At 45.0% G+C, this 17,437-nt stretch overlaps 1 protein-coding gene across 1 annotated transcript in view; it reads left to right on the top strand.

Moving 5' to 3' along the window:
• The window catches only part of LOC147693350 (transient receptor potential cation channel subfamily M member 2-like), a 1,918,272-nt gene that overhangs the window by 963,195 nt on the left and 937,640 nt on the right, over positions 1-17,437 (top strand). The gene's annotated exons all lie outside the window — the stretch shown is intronic.

The following is a 17,437-nucleotide window of genomic DNA, read 5'->3' as shown; positions in this document are numbered from 1 at the left end:
TTCCAGATCCCTGTGATCAAAGACTTTTTGGAAGGCTTGAAGAAAGTGTTCCCTCCTGTCAGGCTTCCTTCGCCTTCATGGGAATTGAATGTGGTGCTGTCCATTTTGATGAAGGAGCCTTTCAAACCCATTCATAAGGCTTCGTTGCAGCACCTGTCCTGGAAGGCGGCGTTCCTCGTGGCCATTACATCGGCCCGCAGGGTGAGTGAAATTCAGGCATTGTGTTGTAATGAACCTTATACTGTATTTCATGCTGCTACGGTTGTTATGCGTACTCACCCTAAATTTCTTCCCAAGGTTATTTCTGACTTTCATGTCAACCAAACTATAACTTTGCCTACGTTTTTTCAGAACCCTTCATCTCCAGCGGAAAGGTCTCTACATTCCCTGGATGTTAGGAGGGTGTTGAAATTTTATCTGGATATGACCAAGGGTATTCATAGGTCAGACCAATTGTTTATCAATTATGGATCGGTCAGGACGGGTCTTTCGACCTCTAAGCAGTCCATCTCTAGGTGGATTGTGTCCTGCATACAACTGTGTTACCAGAAAGCTAATAAGACCTTAGGAGGTAAGCCTAAGGCTCATTCCACGAGGGGCAAAGCTGCCACGACAGCCTTGCTCCGTAATGTGCCGATTGCAGAAATTTGCAAGGCCGCCACTTGGAAGTCGGTTCATACCTTTGCTAAGCATTACTGCCTGGACACTGATGCCAGGGCGGATGCTCAGGTTGGACAGGCTTCGCTGCGGAATTTGTTCGCACAATAGTGGTGTTGGTTTCTTTTCTCCACCGCCGCTTTGGTGTGGGGATGAGCTTGCCATTCTATTCACTAGATTATGACTATACACAGAGATCCCCTACTACAGAAGGAGTAGTTTCTTTTCTGTAACTCCAGTTCTGTAGTAGGGGTATCTCTGTTATAGTCATAAGCGCCCGCCCTCCTCCCCGGTGGAGACAGATATTCATGTAAGGAATGCTACAGGTCTGGCGTGTTACGGCTTCAAAAAGAACTGAAAGTAAGTGGGACCTGCAGGGCATTCTGGGATACTGTGAAGTTCTGGAAAGTTCTCTTAAAGGCACAGTATCCTGTTCTGAGCCACATAATGGCAGCCTATGGGGCTTGTCTGTCCATGTTCTCCTCTCTATCATTCCAGAGGGGTTTTTGCTGAAGGCAAGGGAAATCTGGACAGGCTTTGCTGTTTTGTGGATTTTTGGTGGAATTTCTAGTTGAAGTACTGGAGAGTGTAGCCTGTTTATAGGCTGCATTATATGTCTTTAAACTCTCTCTTAAGTGTCTGTGCAGTTCTGCATTTTTTTCGACACTTTAAGAGATGATTTTTGATTGCTCCGAGGTCCACGCACATGGGCGGGACTATTCACTAGATTATGACTATAACAGAGATACCCCTACTACAGAACTGGAGTTACAGAAAAGAAACTACTCCTTTTACTTTGACCGGATGGCTCGTACCGTTTGGTATTGGATTACCGCCACTTAAATTCACATTGCCGTACCTCTGCAGTGCAAAATACTCACAGTACTGCTCTCGTGGATAGTCTCATGCGAAAAAGGTTTAAAACCACACTTGACATATCCAATGGCTTCTTTGCCCACAATCTGTCCTCTACTACTAGTCAATTGACAGCTTTTACCAGTGGCGGCAAACAACACCAATTCTGTCGTTCGGCTATGAGCTATAAAAACAGTCCAGGCGTCTTTGCCGCCCGCATAGTCTCTCTTTTGGAGGGGAGCGACGCAGATGCATGTTTGTATGTGGATGACATTTATCTCACAGACGACGAATTATGGCCACATCTGTGTCGTGTTGACCGCATAATTTGCAGTTTTGCAGACTTTGGCTATAAATTAAACTTTGCAAAATCTCACATTGCAGAGTACACAGTGATGTTCCGTGGCTATGAGCTCAACAATGAAGGTCGTGGTTTGGCTCCTCACTTCTTGGAGAAATGTGCACAGTTGCGTACTCCCACAACAGTGAAAAAACTACAATCTTTACTGGCTTTTTTTAATTTCGGGGGTAGTTATATTCCCGATTATGTCCAGTATATCAAGCCTCTTTACGCTTTGGTACAACCTACTTTCTCCAAACATTCAGCCATCTTGCACTCTTTGCAGGCTGATCTACTAGAATCTAAATTCTCGTTGACTCGTGATAACCACACCAACCTGGTGATAAGAATCGTACCAGGGGCGGTGGGTTTCACGTACCTCACTTTTAATGAGAGTGACACAGTCCCTATCGCTTTCAAGTCACACTTGTATACTTCGGCTAAGTTGCGGTTTTCCACTGTGGAAAAAGTATTGACAGCAGTGCAAATGTCAATTCTTAAGGAACATGCACTGTCCATTTTTTTTGTTACTCCGTATTGTCATATGGTTATTACGTTTCTATATATTGTGTTAAGTTAGCATGTGCTTATTAAATGTTTAAACGCCATATTTTCTTTCTGCTTCTGTTTGCACACGACACCTAGTTGTTATTGCAGCTTTTAACCTAGACGAAAGATGTGATTTATTTGAGAATAATATGTTATTGCACTGGTATCAGTCGTGCCTGGAACACTTGGTACAACTGTCTGCACACTGAGAACTGCACACTCTCCGAATAACCTAACACAAGGTTGCTGCAGGCCTGATCCTCGCACCACGTTAGTCATAACACAAATAATGTTTGTGCCAACATTTGGCTCTACGTGAGTTTAAGATACAGTTACAGGGAATGAGAAAACACACTTGATGCTGAGCATGCTGAGAGCTGGTAGCTGTTGATGTGATCTCCTCCTACTGAGAATTAGAGGTATGGGTCCGCCCTGCTAAGAACCCAGATGAGACCTTCTTAGATATAATATAATATGCTAATTAGGGTGCGCGAAATATAGGTGATACAGAATTCTATAGATTTTTGCATCATAACATGTTATCACCTTTTGCTTACTATGGATTAGTGACTATGCTGCTGACTCTGATTTTTATAATATGTATGTTGATATTATACAAGATACTGCGTTTGAGAATGCTGCATTGAAAAATAAACATTTCAAACTTGCACGTGTTTTCATTGCCTCCCAGTTTCGGTTTGGAATAATAATATAACGAAAGAGTGTTCATGTGTTCCACGATACCTGAGGTATTCTAAGTTCATGTTCTGGATTGTCTAAGTCATTGGGAAGTATTTACTCCCGATGCGACACTGTAGCTAGCTTGGTAAGGGGATTTCTGAAACAAAGGTGAGTTGTGGGTCACCCTAACTTACCCAGGTTCTAGATCTCTGTGCACAGTTCCGTGAGAGAACGGAAACCCTGCGACATGGCGCCCATACGTTGATTGGCCTTATATCATGACACTCGAGTAGTATATCATTCAAACCTTAACGCCTTCATTCCCGTTTCCGGAAAACGGCAGTGTCGGAAAAACCTACCTATTTTTGAAATAGGTCTTTTCAAGCTTGAATCTAACTAAAACGGTTTCTTTGAATTACTACCCAGTTGTGCTACAAAGTAATCTTTGTGTTTTCACTTTCCTGTGCTGACATGGCACAAGCCGTGGACATCCCGCAGCATAGTCGCATTGCGGTGCGTGACCATTTGCGGATGTATGATGTTCCTGTGGAAGGCTTGGCCGTGGTTCTGGTGGTGAGTGCGGAACATGCTTACCCGTACGAACTTTTTTATTCATGGGTGACATTTCCGGCAGTGAACGCTAATACTGGTGTGTTCCACTCATACACTGCTTCGGATGTACCGGCTGCGTACGCTCCGTACAGAGCACTGGAAGTTCCTATTGACGCTTGGCAGCATGGAGTTTGGTTTGGTGGCGCCCTACCGCACGCTTTAACCGCTCCAAGGTAAGGTCCTTTGTCCATTCCGGGCACTCCTTGGCCTGCTTTGGCTGGATTTACTCCTCACCCTCAACGTGCCACTTGTAACGTGGCTGATCTGCGGCGGCTTCATGAAGTCGCGGTGGGAGTGATTAGAGCGCTTGTTCATTACACTAGCCGTAATGTTCAGGACGCGGCCCCTAGAGGCGCACAGCTTCGAGCAGAACATGCTGGTCTGAAAATCAATCCGGTCATGGTTAATTCCGTGATGGGTAAAAAGCCCCAGGAAAAGGACGATTTTCCGTTCTGGCTTGCCGAAAAGTTCGGCCAGCTGGAAGCTGTGTTTCCCAATACGAGTCCGGGTGATAAACACCGGATTCTTACACTAAGTTTGCCGAAAGATCTGGCTCCTGACCTTGCTGACTGTGAGACCTGGGGAAAAACTTTTGCAGCGGTCTATTCGAGGTGCTATGGCTCCCCGTCTGTGACCAATCTAGGTGGGGTCCTTAAACCTGTTCAAGACGAACACGGACCAGAGGCGGCTGTTGAATTGGGCATGCGCCTGTGTGGCTCCTTTGATGTGGTTTGCGATCTGATCCTTGCGAATGTCAAGGGGGATGCAGTGAACTTTCAAGTTGCTAACGCATTAGCGTTGGTTCCCGAGGCCGACCGACCCCGACAGTTGGCAAAGATTATTGTGACTGCTTACAGAATGGTTGGCCGCAATGCGAAGGGGGTTAAATCTTTTCCTGAAAAGGAGAAGAAACAGCCGTAGGGTCAGACATCGGAAACTAGTGGTCAACAAAAGTCCAAAAAGCAAAATTGCCCTAAAAAGCAGAATCAGGGTAAGCAACAACAACAACAAACACAGGTTTCTGCTCCTGCGTCTCCATTGCCTGCGCAGTCGGATCGTGTTTATGATTTGCGCGACCGCGCGATGATTAAATCGCCTGAGCGGTTTCAGGTTTCTGACCAACGCTCTCCTCATTCCTTTCAGGACTCATCGGCTCCGTCAACCGGTGGTGGAGGGGGCGGCAGGGGCCGGGGTGGCCAGCAAGGACGTGGTCAGCCCCGCCCGCGTGCCAGTGGAGATCAGCAGGAAGGCTCTACTGCCAAGAGACCACAGTTTACCACGAAGAAAGTCGCTGCCCTGACCGCGCATCGTTATGCCCCAGATAGTGAGAACGCGGCTTCGGAATCTGACGTGGGCTCTGACCTTGCTGGACAGCGCAGCAGAGATTACCATAGTGAGAGAGGCCCTCCGTCCACTGTTGAAGGTGACAGCGACTGATTCTTATGTTGTGATTGAAACGGCTGATACGCATGTTGCTCCCCCTGAACGACTTTTTGAAATTGTCCTGTTAATTGAAGGTGACATGCAGCGAACTGTAAAAGGGGTATTTTGGGAACATCTCTCGTCTACGTATGACATTTTGCTTTCGGAGGCTGACAGGCCCCCACCTTTTGTTCTCGCAGCTCCGCGAGGGGAGGAGGTAATCCTTCCCTGCTTCGCGCACACTGTGCCGAGGGTGGAGGCGCTGCATTTTGCAGAAGAGTGGGCTCTGGCGCTTGCGCCGGCTGTGTACCGCAATCAGTGTGGCTGGGATAAATTGTCACCAAGCCACGAGATTCCTTTACGGTCACAACCACAGCCTCAACCTCAATATCCCATACGGCGTGAAGCGAAAGCTTCAGTCGCAGCTATCCTTGAACAATTGGAATATCAAGGTGTAATTGAAACGTGTGTGTCACCGATGAATAACCCCCTTTTTACTGTGAACAAGCCGGACGGCTCATATCGTTTGGTTTTGGATTATAGGCATTTGAACTCGCATTGCCGTAACTGTGCAGTTCAGAATACGCACGGCTCTGCGTTAGTGAATAGTCTTGAGCGTAAACGGTTCAAAACCACGCTTGACATTTCCAATGGTTTTTATGCCCATAGATTAGACAGTCTAAGTTCCCAATGGACCAGTTTTACATGCGCAGGTGTGCAAAAAATGTTTAAACGACTCCCAATGGGCTACAAGAACAGTCCTGGAGTTTTTTCCGCACGCATTGTCTCTCTTTTGGAGAGCTTCGACCCAGTTGCTTGTTCGTATGTGGATGACATTTATCTCACAGACGACGATCTTTGGGAGCATCTGTGTCGAGTAAATAGCATAATTTGTAACTTTGCTGACATGGGTTACAAGTTTAACTTTGCAAAGTCGCACATTGCAGAGTACACAGTGTTGTTTCTAGGTTACGAGCTTAACCATGAAGGGAAGGGTTTAGCACCCCATTTCCTGGAGAAATGCGCACAATTGTGCTCTCCGACAACGCTGAAAAAATTACAATCTCTTCTGGGCTTTCTGAATTTCGGGAGGACATACATTCCGGAATATGCCCAGCGTATCAAGCCTTTGTATGCTTTGATACAACCATCTTTTTCCAAATCATGCTGGCTGCCTGAGCATTCGGCCATTCTGCAGTCTTTGCAGGCTGATTTGCTCACTTCTGAATACTTACAGACTCGTGATAACCAGACCAACCTGGTGATAAGAATTATCCCTGGGGCGGTGGGTTTCACGTACCTGACTTTTAATGAAGGAGATACAGTACCTATTGCTTACAAGTCACACTTGTACACTTCGGCTGAACTGCATTTTTCCACTGTGGAGAAAGTTTTGACGGCTGTGCAGATGGCAATTCTTAAGGAACGTGCCCTGTCACAAGGAAAGCGCATGTTGGTTGTTACCCCGTGTCCAGCCTTAGAGTCGGTTACGAAAGCCAGTGTACCTAATTCCAAAGCTTTGCACCCTCGGTGGATTCAATGGGCTGCATCCTTGACGTCCCAGGATGTCACGTTTATTTTTGACGCCACTTTACGGTCACAGGAGTATTTACAGTATGAATTTGTTCATCCTGCTCCATTAGCAATGCGGCCGTTGGAGGATTTCCATTGCATCATTTACACTGATGGTTCGGCGCAGGTTGCGCATGGCTCTAAACATGCCTACGTTTCCGCTTGCGCCATTGTGGTCGGTGCCTTGGTGAACGATGAGTTCAAGTCCAGTGTCGTGCACACGCAGACGCTTGGGGACTGCACCGCACAATTAGCAGAGCTTCGTGCTCTGATGCTTGCATTAGAGTACGCTGATCCTAGTGTGACGACTTTGATCGTAAGTGATTCTTACTACTGTGTCCAGTCTTACAATGAAAACTTGTTCTTTTGGATTCAGAATGATTTTCGTGACTCCAAAGGTAGCACAATAAAACACAAGACGATCTGGGTACGAGTGGCTGAACTTAAAGAGAAACTGCCACTTGTCTATGTGATTCATACTCTCGGTCATCAGCGCGTGGGGGTCCACGCTGTTGGCAACTCGCTTGCTGATGAAGCAGCGAAGTCAGCGGTATCAAAATACTTAGTTGCAGCAGTCACGAGGTCCAAAAGCAAAATAGATGATGACATCTTGGCAGCTATAGCTGCAACGGAGAAGGGAAGTAAATATCCTGCGGGGTTCCCTTCTAAATACACCTACCACTTAAGTCCCGATAAGGTTCCTTATGTGAAAATCCCTGAAGTTGGCGAACGTTTAGTTCCCAACTCAGATCGCAGGGCTGCTTTGATTACAGCGGCTCATGAAGGTGTGGCGTCTGCGCATGCGGGCGTCTCGGCCACTGTAACTCAGCTACAACAGAGGTTCTGGTGGCGGAGACTGTACAAACAGACGCGTGAATATGTTCTTCAATGTGACATTTGCCAGCAGATTAAGCCTTCAACTGCTGCGCGTCTGCCTCAGACACAGTTGTACATCTCGAGTAAACCGCTTGGATGTGTTTATTTGGATCACTGCGGTCCTTTTTCTTCTGATACTGCGTATAAGTACATCTTAGTAGCAGTTGATTCATGCACACGCTTTGTGTGGGTATGGCCGCATCGGAACGCTGATTCACGTACTGTCATTAAGGATTTGCGAGTCTTTGTGGGAATTTTTGCCTGTGGTACCTTCCATTCGGATCAGGGTCCGGCATTTGCCTCTAAGGCGTATAAGGATGCTATGGTTTCGATGGGGGTCCAAGTCAAATTTTCGAGTCCCTACAGACCCGAGGGTAATAGTGTAGTTGAACGAATGAACCGCGACTTAAAGCAATCTTTGACAGCTCGAGTTATAGGCACTGGCAGAAACTGGTTAGCCCACCTCATAGGCGTGCAGCGTGCGCTTAATAATCTCCCTAGAAGGTCTCTGGGTGGGCGGACCCCATACGAAATGCTCTTTGGTATCAAGATGTATGTACCTGACCTCGATGGGCTAGACAGCAAGGCCCAGGCCACGTCCTTTGACGTAGATGAACATTGCAATGTTTTACAGAATCTACAAAAGACCAGAGACAGTCTTGCAAAGGAACATTTGCCCTCCACATCGGATGATGCGCTGCAGATCCCGGTAGTTGGCTGGCTACCCCAAGTTGGAGAACTGGTTCGAGAGAAGATCGATAACAAGAAAGAGTTTGGTCCCTCATATCGAGCACCGGTTCGAGTTCTTGGAGTGAAGGGCACAAGAACAGTCATTTTACCACCACTTCCAGGTCGTAAGGAAAACAGATTTATTTCTATTGACAATGTCAAGACACACAGGGTGGCCGATTCTTCATAGCATGACACCGGCTGTATCCTGTCCTTCCATGGTGAGGCTCTCTGTGCTGGCTATTACATCTGGTGCAGAACAGGAGGTGTCCCTCGAGATGCCTGCCATATCCAGTCCTTTATTAAATACTATTCCTGATACTAACATTGATGAGCTAAACTACACTTATCCTGCTGATTTATCGATGCCTGATTTACAGACCCATTTGGCAGGCCAGTCCAGATTCTCTTTTGACTCTGTTTCGGAAACTTCAAAGAAACCCACAAACATTGCAAGATATGCCACGTTGTTTAAAAAAAAATTTTTAATTCCACCTTGGACATACATTTGGTTGATCCTATTTTCATTCTATCTTTTTATGTCAATTGGTTTTGTGTTTTAATTTTTCCGCCTGATTGATGGTCACTACGTTAAAGAAAGAACAGGAATTCGGTACCTTAATGGAACATTGGCCCCTCTTTCCTCTTCACATTCTGCGCACAGACTGAAACGAAACTTAAATACAGTTAACATTACTGCTTGGCCTGTCCTTGATGGGATTGTGTGGGATGCGGTTAGGTTTCAGATACATGGGCCTACTGAAGTGATTAATGTTCCAAATGTGCTTAGAGTAAACATGGGAGATGTAATTAAACAAGATATACGTTCTGATGATTGGGATATTCAGGCCGTTGAAGCATTATTCTCCGATTTAAAGTATTATGCTGCCTTCGATGCTGAGGATCTGTACACAGATTCTATTAATTATGGTGATTTGTTTTGTTTTCAACACTATGGTAATCATTTTTTACATAAAACAAATTCCAGGAGGGTTGCTGTAAATTATACACAATGGGAACATTGCCCTACTCCATTTGGGGGCAGTTCCAATACGTTTCTGAAAAAATACACCTATTTTACAGACTTTAATCAATCTAATCCCGAGTCATTTTATTTTAAAATGACACAAAAGTCCATGTCCAAAGTTAGACTTACCGATACAAAATTGCTATATTCGAAGTCCTTTCTAGACAGGTTGGCTGTGGATGGCTACGAGTTTTGGAAAGGAACAATTGACCTTAAATCGGTTTGGGGGTACCAAAGATTGGCAGGTACAAGGCACTGAGGCTTTGCACCGTGCATGTCTCATCCCGAATCACATGTTGTTTTTAAATTCATCCATTTTCCAAACAACATGCTTTGGATTGGCTACTTCTAAAAAATTAAATACACCGACTATCCCAGATTTAGAGGAATATACAGGTTGGGGTAATTCTACTGATTTGTCCATTCATGAGTTGCAAACTCTTTTACACAATTCATCCTTTAACATTTCCAGTTTGGATTCCAAGGGTTGGCTGGTGTGGAAAAGAAGTGCTGATTCGTGCCAACGCCGTTTTCTGGGTTTGGCTAAGGGGTTCACAAAAGTCAGACTCGATCCCCGTTTTGAAGAAGACTATACTGTCACGACTTATTCTGTGGGAAAGCTGTGTCAGAATTGGTTACAACATTCCACTTTGGCTGCAGTTAAACTACATCTGTCTCTATTAAATGATAATGTGGATTTGAACGATTTTATAAAAGGCCCAGCTAAAGGTAGATCTAAACGATGGCTGTATGCGATTTACAATGAAATTTGGAAAGTTACCCAGGTTGAGGCTGCTAAACACCTGAGAGCTATTGATCAAGCTAATTTAGAGAAAGTGCTTGCAGTTGTTGATAACATCATTAACACGCTTTCTTCCCGAATTTACACGTTAAATAATATTGTGTCTTCTGTTGTTGACATTGTACATGATGAAGTGTCCGTGTTATATCATGGTCAAAATCAATTGCGTTCTGTGATGCAATTCGCGTGGACACTACAGACTCTTAAGTCTGGTCGAGTGCCATGGACTTTTCTGAACGTGTCTTCATTATTTGCCCCATTTAATCTGACTGAAAAACAGCGAATGCTATCAATGAGAGATGCAACATTTTCTATGTTACATATCGAAAAATTAGAATCCCTACCATTTTCTGTGGCTGAGGTAACTGCGGCGACATGGCTTATCCATGGTGTTATAACTTTGCCTTTTGCTTTGTATACATTTACAAATTGTATGAAATATATAGCCATAGGGCGATATAAACCATTAGGAAGCGCTTTCCTCCATGAGACATGGTCTTTACCATACACTTATAGATGCCTTAAGGAGGGAAATGAAGTGAATTTGAATGGTGAAGAATGCCCACAGTCGCCTGACCGCTCACTAATATGCAGACACATCCAGTTGCATGGTTCTTGTAATCAGGACAAACCTAATTTGGCCTGTGTTTTGAAAGGGACACCAGTTCCTGCAATAGTTCCCACGTTCACGTTGTTGTCCAACGGTAGTTATTTACTTTTGAATAACGAGTTTTGTTGTGGGTTAGAGGCTGGTATCGCATATGTGGTTACCGTGTCAGAAAGGGTGGTTTGCTGCAAGAATGTGTTGTATCCACCCACGCATGGGAATTCAGAAGTTTTAATTTGGCCGAGGATACCAACCTTGAGAGCTGAGTTCAATGGTTTAGGCCGTATAAGAGCCCTTTTGTCTCAAAAACAGGTGGCCCTGAGCTCTGCCCGCAAAACTTATGTCCTTCACATAGCAAACACACACATAGAAGTACAAGCACTTTTAAGTACTGATTTGCCGTTTCATTTTTGCGAGCTGGTTCATCAAATCTTCAATGCCTCCTCCACAACGAGCCTGGCTCATTTTTTAAAATGGTTAGCAGTGGTCTTGTGACTACATTTGAAAAAGTATTTGGTATTATCCCTGCGTTCTTTCATTCTATATTCGCTAGCCTGTTTGGCGGATTTCCTGTTTTGCTGGCTTTGGCTGCAGGCGTTCTGGTGATATTCTATTTTATAAAACATGGATGCCCATCCTGCGCAAGGAAACGCACAGCCCCTACTGATGCAGTTTCGCAACCGGATGCTTGATTATTATGGATCCCTGCCGCTTGCGACCTTAAGCACGGCTTTTGGATTATCCTTCAGATTTTCCTATTTCACCTGTGTCCAGCCTGTGTTTCATTGCCTGAGCTGTGATTTCCACTGGGCCATTGATTTGTGTCTCTGTTTACCGACTTCTCCTGACGTCAACTTTGATCAGCTGATGTACCCCGTAGTGGCTCACGAGTTGGTCTGTTCTGGCGAAAGGGTTATGGCTGTGGCAGCGATGCATGGACTAATGGGTCAGTGGGACATATTCGCAGCGGCGCATGACTTTCTGGCACAGAGCGTTCTCGAGAACCCACTGAGTTGTCCTCTGATGTTGCTAGAGGATTCGGTGTTGGAGGAGCACGTATGTTCTTTCCCATTGCTTAATTGGATGGCTGAACTGTTTTCGGATGATGGCAGTGATTTCATGTTGGAAGCTGTAGCTACCTATTTTGCATATTCATTCAACGAGGAATGACTCTGAATACTTCCATCATTATGGCACGTGACTTTTTAGTAATTCTGAATGGTGCCATTTTCAATACAAACATTCGATTTTTTCATATGTTCTAGGCCTATTAATTAAAATTAGGCCTCAAGTTCGACTTTTTATATTTTGTGTGGCCACTATAGGCATTCATACATACATTTTTGTGTTTTTGAATTTTACATACATTTACATACATTTAGCTTGGCTCAATATCATTGAACTCTGCTTTCATGTCTTGCCTCTCATAAAGTATTGGCTTATATTTTTTTCTTTTAACCGTCCTCGGATCATTGGGGGGGTGTCATATGGTTATTACGTTTCTATATATTGTGTTAAGTTAGCATGTGCTTATTATTTATTTTGCGATTTCTAAAGCGCCTGGTGACCCGTAGGCATCCCCGCGCTATAAACCTGTAGAGATCCCGAGGAGGTGAGAGGGAGTGCATTATTTGGGGAACAGGAGGGTTTTAAGTTTCCTGCGGAACGCCATGTGGGAGGGTTCCTGACGTAGACTGAGAGGGAGTGAGTTCCACGCTGTGGAGGCTTTGACCGAAAAGCGGCGACCGCCGGTGCGAGCCTTCCTGAATTTGGGCACCGTGGCAAGATGTTCGGCGTCAGAGCGAAGGGGTCTTGAGGCTTTGTATGGGGTAACCATATTTTTTAGCGCGGCTGGGCCAGCTCCATTGATGAGCTTGTGGGTGGTGCATAGGGCCTTGAACTCTACTCTCTGGCGAACAGGGAGCCAGTGTAGGGCTTTGAGGGCAGGCTTTGCCGAAACTCTTGGGGGGAGGTTCATAATGAGCCTGGCCGCCGCATTCTGGGTGCGTTGGAGTTTGGCCAGGGTGTACTCAGGAGCCCCAAGATAGATGGCGTTGCTGTAATCGAGCCGGGCCAAGACAAGACCCTGGACAAGCAATTTCCTGGATGGGAGGGGAAGAAGAGGCAGGATCTTGCGCACGGACCGTAGGAGACCGAAGCAGGTGCCTGCTGTCTTGGCCGCCTGCGTTTTCATGGTTAGGTCAGGTTCCAACCATACTCCTAGTGTTTTGATCTCATTTTTAGGAGAGGGGATTTCGCCGAAGGTGTCAGGCCAAGATGTTGGTGGAAAGGACGTCCATTTGTTGCCCAGGAGCATGATCTCGGTCTTTGCACCGTTCAGCTTCAAGGCCGAGTCACACATCCAGGTATGGATGTCCTGGAGGCAATGCAGCAAGCTGTCAGGATGGTTATCCAGGTGGGACAGGGAGACGACTAGTTGGGTGTCGTCAGCGTAGTTAATTATTTTTATACCGTAGGGGGCCACTACATCTTCCAGGGGGGCCATATAGACATTAAACAGGGTGGGGCTGAGCGACGACCACTGGGGAACTCCATTCTTCAGTGGAAGAGGTTCTGACCGGGAGTTGCCGTCCCACACCTGAAAGGATCGATAGGAGAGAAAGGATTCGATCCACCCTCGCGCTGTACCCGCAATTCCTGCCTTGGCCAGGCGGTGTAGTAGGACACGGTGATCCACCGTATCAAAGGCGGCGCTAAGGTCCAGGAGGATCACTGCCACTGATCCCCCTGTGTCTAGGATACACCTTGCCTCCTCGATGACAGAGAGGAGTGCGATGTCCGTGCAATGTTTAAACGCCATATTTTCTTTCTGCTTCGGTTTGCACACGACACCTAGTTGTTATTGCAGCTTTTAACCTAGACGAAAGATGTGATTTATTTGAGAATAATATGTTATTGCACTGGTATCAGTCGTGCCTGGAACACTTGGTACAACTGTCTGCACACTGAGAACTGCACACTCTCCGAATAACCTAACACAAGGTTGCTGCAGGCCTGATCCTCGCACCACGTTAGTCATAACACAAATAATGTTTGTGCCAACATTTGGCTCTACGTGAGTTTAAGATACAGTTACAGGGAATGAGAAAACACACTTGATGCTGAGTATGCTGAGAGCTGGTAGCTGTTGATGTGATCTCCTCCTACTGAGAATTAGAGGTATGGGTCCGCCCTGCTAAGAACCCAGATGAGACCTTCTTAGATATAATATAATATGCTAATTAGGGTGCGCGAAATATAGGTGATACAGAATTCTATAGATTTTTGCATCATAACATGTTATCACCTTTTGCTTACTATGGATTAGTGACTATGCTGCTGACTCTGATTTTTATAATATGTATGTTGATATTATACAAGATACTGCGTTTGAGAATGCTGCATTGAAAAATAAACATTTCAAACTTGCACGTGTTTTCATTGCCTCCCAGTTTCGGTTTGGAATGATAATATAACGAAAGAGTGTTCATGTGTTCCACGATACCTGAGGTATTCTAAGTTCATGTTCTGGATTGTCTAAGTCATTGGGAAGTATTTACTCCCGATGCGACACTGTAGCTAGCTTGGTAAGGGGATTTCTGAAACAAAGGTGAGTTGTGGGTCACCCTAACTTACCCAGGTTCTAGATCTCTGTGCACAGTTCTGTGAGAGAACGGAAACCCTGCGACAGTATCCTGCCTTGGAGGCAGTGACGAAAGCCAGTGTACCAAATTCAAATGCTTTGCACCCGCAGTGGATACAGTGGGCCACGTACTTGACGTCTCCGGATGTCACGTTCATTTTTGATTCTTCTCTGCTGACTCAGGAGTTTTTGGAGTATGAATTTGTTCATCCTGCTCCTCTGACCATGCGACCATTAGAGGATTTCCATTCTATCATTTACACTGACGGTTCACTGAAACCGGCTACGGATTCAAGACACGCCTATGTTTCAGCCTGCACAATTGTGGTTTGTACTACGGTGTATGGTGAGTTCAAGTCCGATGTCGTACATACACAGACATTAGGGGACTGTACCTCCCAATTGGCAGAGCTTTGTGCTCTGATGCTTGCATTGGAATACGCAGATCCTAGTGTGACAACTCCTATCGTAAGTGACTCTTACTACTGTGTACAATCATACAATGAGAATTTTTCCTTTTGGGCTCAAAATGACTATTGTGATTCCAAAGGTCGCACAATAAAACATAAAATGATCTGGGTTTGAGTGGCTGAACTTAAGGAAAGACTCCCACTCATTTTTGTAATTCATACTCTTGGTCACCTGCATTTCGGAGTTCACACTGTTGGCAACAGTCTTGCGGATGAAGCAGCCAAGACAGCAGTTGCGACATATTCAGTAGCAGAAGTTACACGTTACAAAAGTAAGATTGATGATGACATCTTGGCAGCTATTGCTGCAACAGAGAAGGGAGGTAATTACCCTAAAGGTTTCCCTTATAAATACTCTTATCATTTAAGTCCTGATAAAGTTCCTTATGTGAGAATTAACGACATTGGTGACAGGTTAATTCCCAGTGTGGACTGCAGGCAGGCTTTGATTACAGCAGCCCACGAGGGTATGGCATCCGCGAATGCCAGCTTGTCGGCTACTATATCTCTTCCACAGCGTTACTGGTTGCCCGGATTGTAGAAGTGCATGATTATGTCCTTCAGTGTGGCATTTGCCAGCAGATTAAACCTTCTTCTGCTGCACGCCCACCCCAGACACAGTTGTACATATCTAATAAACCACTTGCAGGTGCTTATTTAGATCACTGCAGTCCTTTCTCTTCAGATACTGCGTATAAGTAGATCCTAGTTGCAGTTGATTCGTGCACACACTTTGTGTGGTTGTGGCCACAAAGGAGTGCTTATTCTCGAATTGTCGTAAGGGATATGCGTGTCTTTTTGGGAATTTTTGTGGGTGGAACCTTCCACTCGGACCAGGGTCCAGCGTTTGCCGCTAAGGCATACAAGGATGCCTTGCGTTCATTGGGGGTCCAGGTCAAATTTTCGTCTCCATATCGGCCTGAGGGCAATAGTGTTGTGGAGCGGATGAACCGTGACTTAAATCAATCATTGACAGCTAGAGTTTTAGGTACAGGCCGGAACTGGCTAGCCCACCTCAATAGCGTTCAGCGTGCACTTACTATTCTCTCTAGAAGGTCTCTGGTTGGACGGACCCCATACCAAATGCTCTTTGGTATCAAAATGTTTGTTCCGGACCTTGAGGGTCTGGACATTGCAGCTTTGGCCGCATTCTTTGACGTAGATGAACACTCTACTGTTTTACAGAATCTACAAAAAACCAGAGACAGTCTTGCAAAGGAACATTTGCCCTCCACATCTGATGGTGCGTTGCAGATTCTGGTAGTTGGCTGGCTACCCCAAGTTGGTGAACTGGTGCGAGAGAAGATTGCGAACAACAAGGAGTTCGGCCCCTCATATCGTGCTCCAGTTCCTGTGCTTGACGTGAAGGGTACAAGAACAATCATTTTACCTCCACTTCCTGGTTGAAAAGAAAACATGTACATCTCCATTGACAATGTCAAACTACACAGAGTGGCCGATTCTTCTTAGTATGACACCTGCGGTCTCTTATCCAGCTATGCTGCGAAACTCTGTTTTGGCTCCGACACCTGCTGCTGGACCTGATGTTGCCATCGAGATGCCTACAGTTGCAGATCCTTTATTGAATCCTCCAGATGATAATCCCATTAATGAAACTGAGTACAAATATCCCACGGATTTGTCCATGCCTGATATAAGACCTGTGTGGCTAATCAATCACATTTTTCATTTGACACTAACTCTACCACATCAAAGTCTCCTTTTAAAGATTCGATGTTTGCTGTATGGTTTAAAAACATTTTTTAATTCCTCCATGGACTTACATTTGGCTGGTGCTTTTTTCAATTCTTTTATTCATGTCCATTGGATTAGTGGTGTATTTTTTCCGACTTGTGAATGGACAGATATACAATTAGACTAATTGATGGAACTTTGGCAGCCCAATCCTCATCACACAGAATGAAGAGTGACCAGACATTTGTGAATATCACTGCTTGGCCTGTCTTAGATGGGATTGTATGGGATGCTGTAAAATCCCAGGTTCATGGTCCCACAGAGGTTATTAATGTCCCTAATGTACTTTGTGTATCTACGGGGATGTGGTTAAACAACATATTGGCTCTGATGATTGGGATGTCCTAGCCATAGAGGCTCTATTATCTGATTTAAAATAATATGCTACCTTTGATGCTGAAGATTTGTATTAGGATTCTGCTAATTATGGTGATTTGTTCTGTTACCAACACTATGGAAATCAATTTCTGCATAAAACAAACACTTTTAGAAAATTGATAAATTACGAGCAATGGGAACATTGTCTCGCTCCTGTTTAAGGCAGCTCTAAAACTCTGCTAAAAAGTTTTCTTACTTTACTGATTTTAATCAATCCAACCCTGATGCATTTTATTTTGAGGTGACTAAGAAGTCCTCTTCCAAGGTTAGACTTACCCATAAAAAATTGCTGTATTCAAAGTTCTTTATTGACCAATTGGCTATTGGGGGCTATGAACTGTGGAAAATTACCATTGACCTTAAATATGTTTGGGGTTCTAAAAGTTGGCAAGTGCAAGGCACGAAGGCTTTGCATCGTGCATGTCTTATCCCGAACCATATGTTGTTTCTGAACGCTACTGT

Source organism: Lissotriton vulgaris, chromosome 8 (genome assembly GCF_964263255.1).
Source record: "Lissotriton vulgaris chromosome 8, aLisVul1.2, whole genome shotgun sequence".
Taxonomy (NCBI): Eukaryota; Metazoa; Chordata; class Amphibia; order Caudata; family Salamandridae; genus Lissotriton; species Lissotriton vulgaris.
The sequence above is the reverse complement of the archived record's forward strand: the minus strand, read 5'-3'. Positions and strand labels throughout refer to the sequence as shown.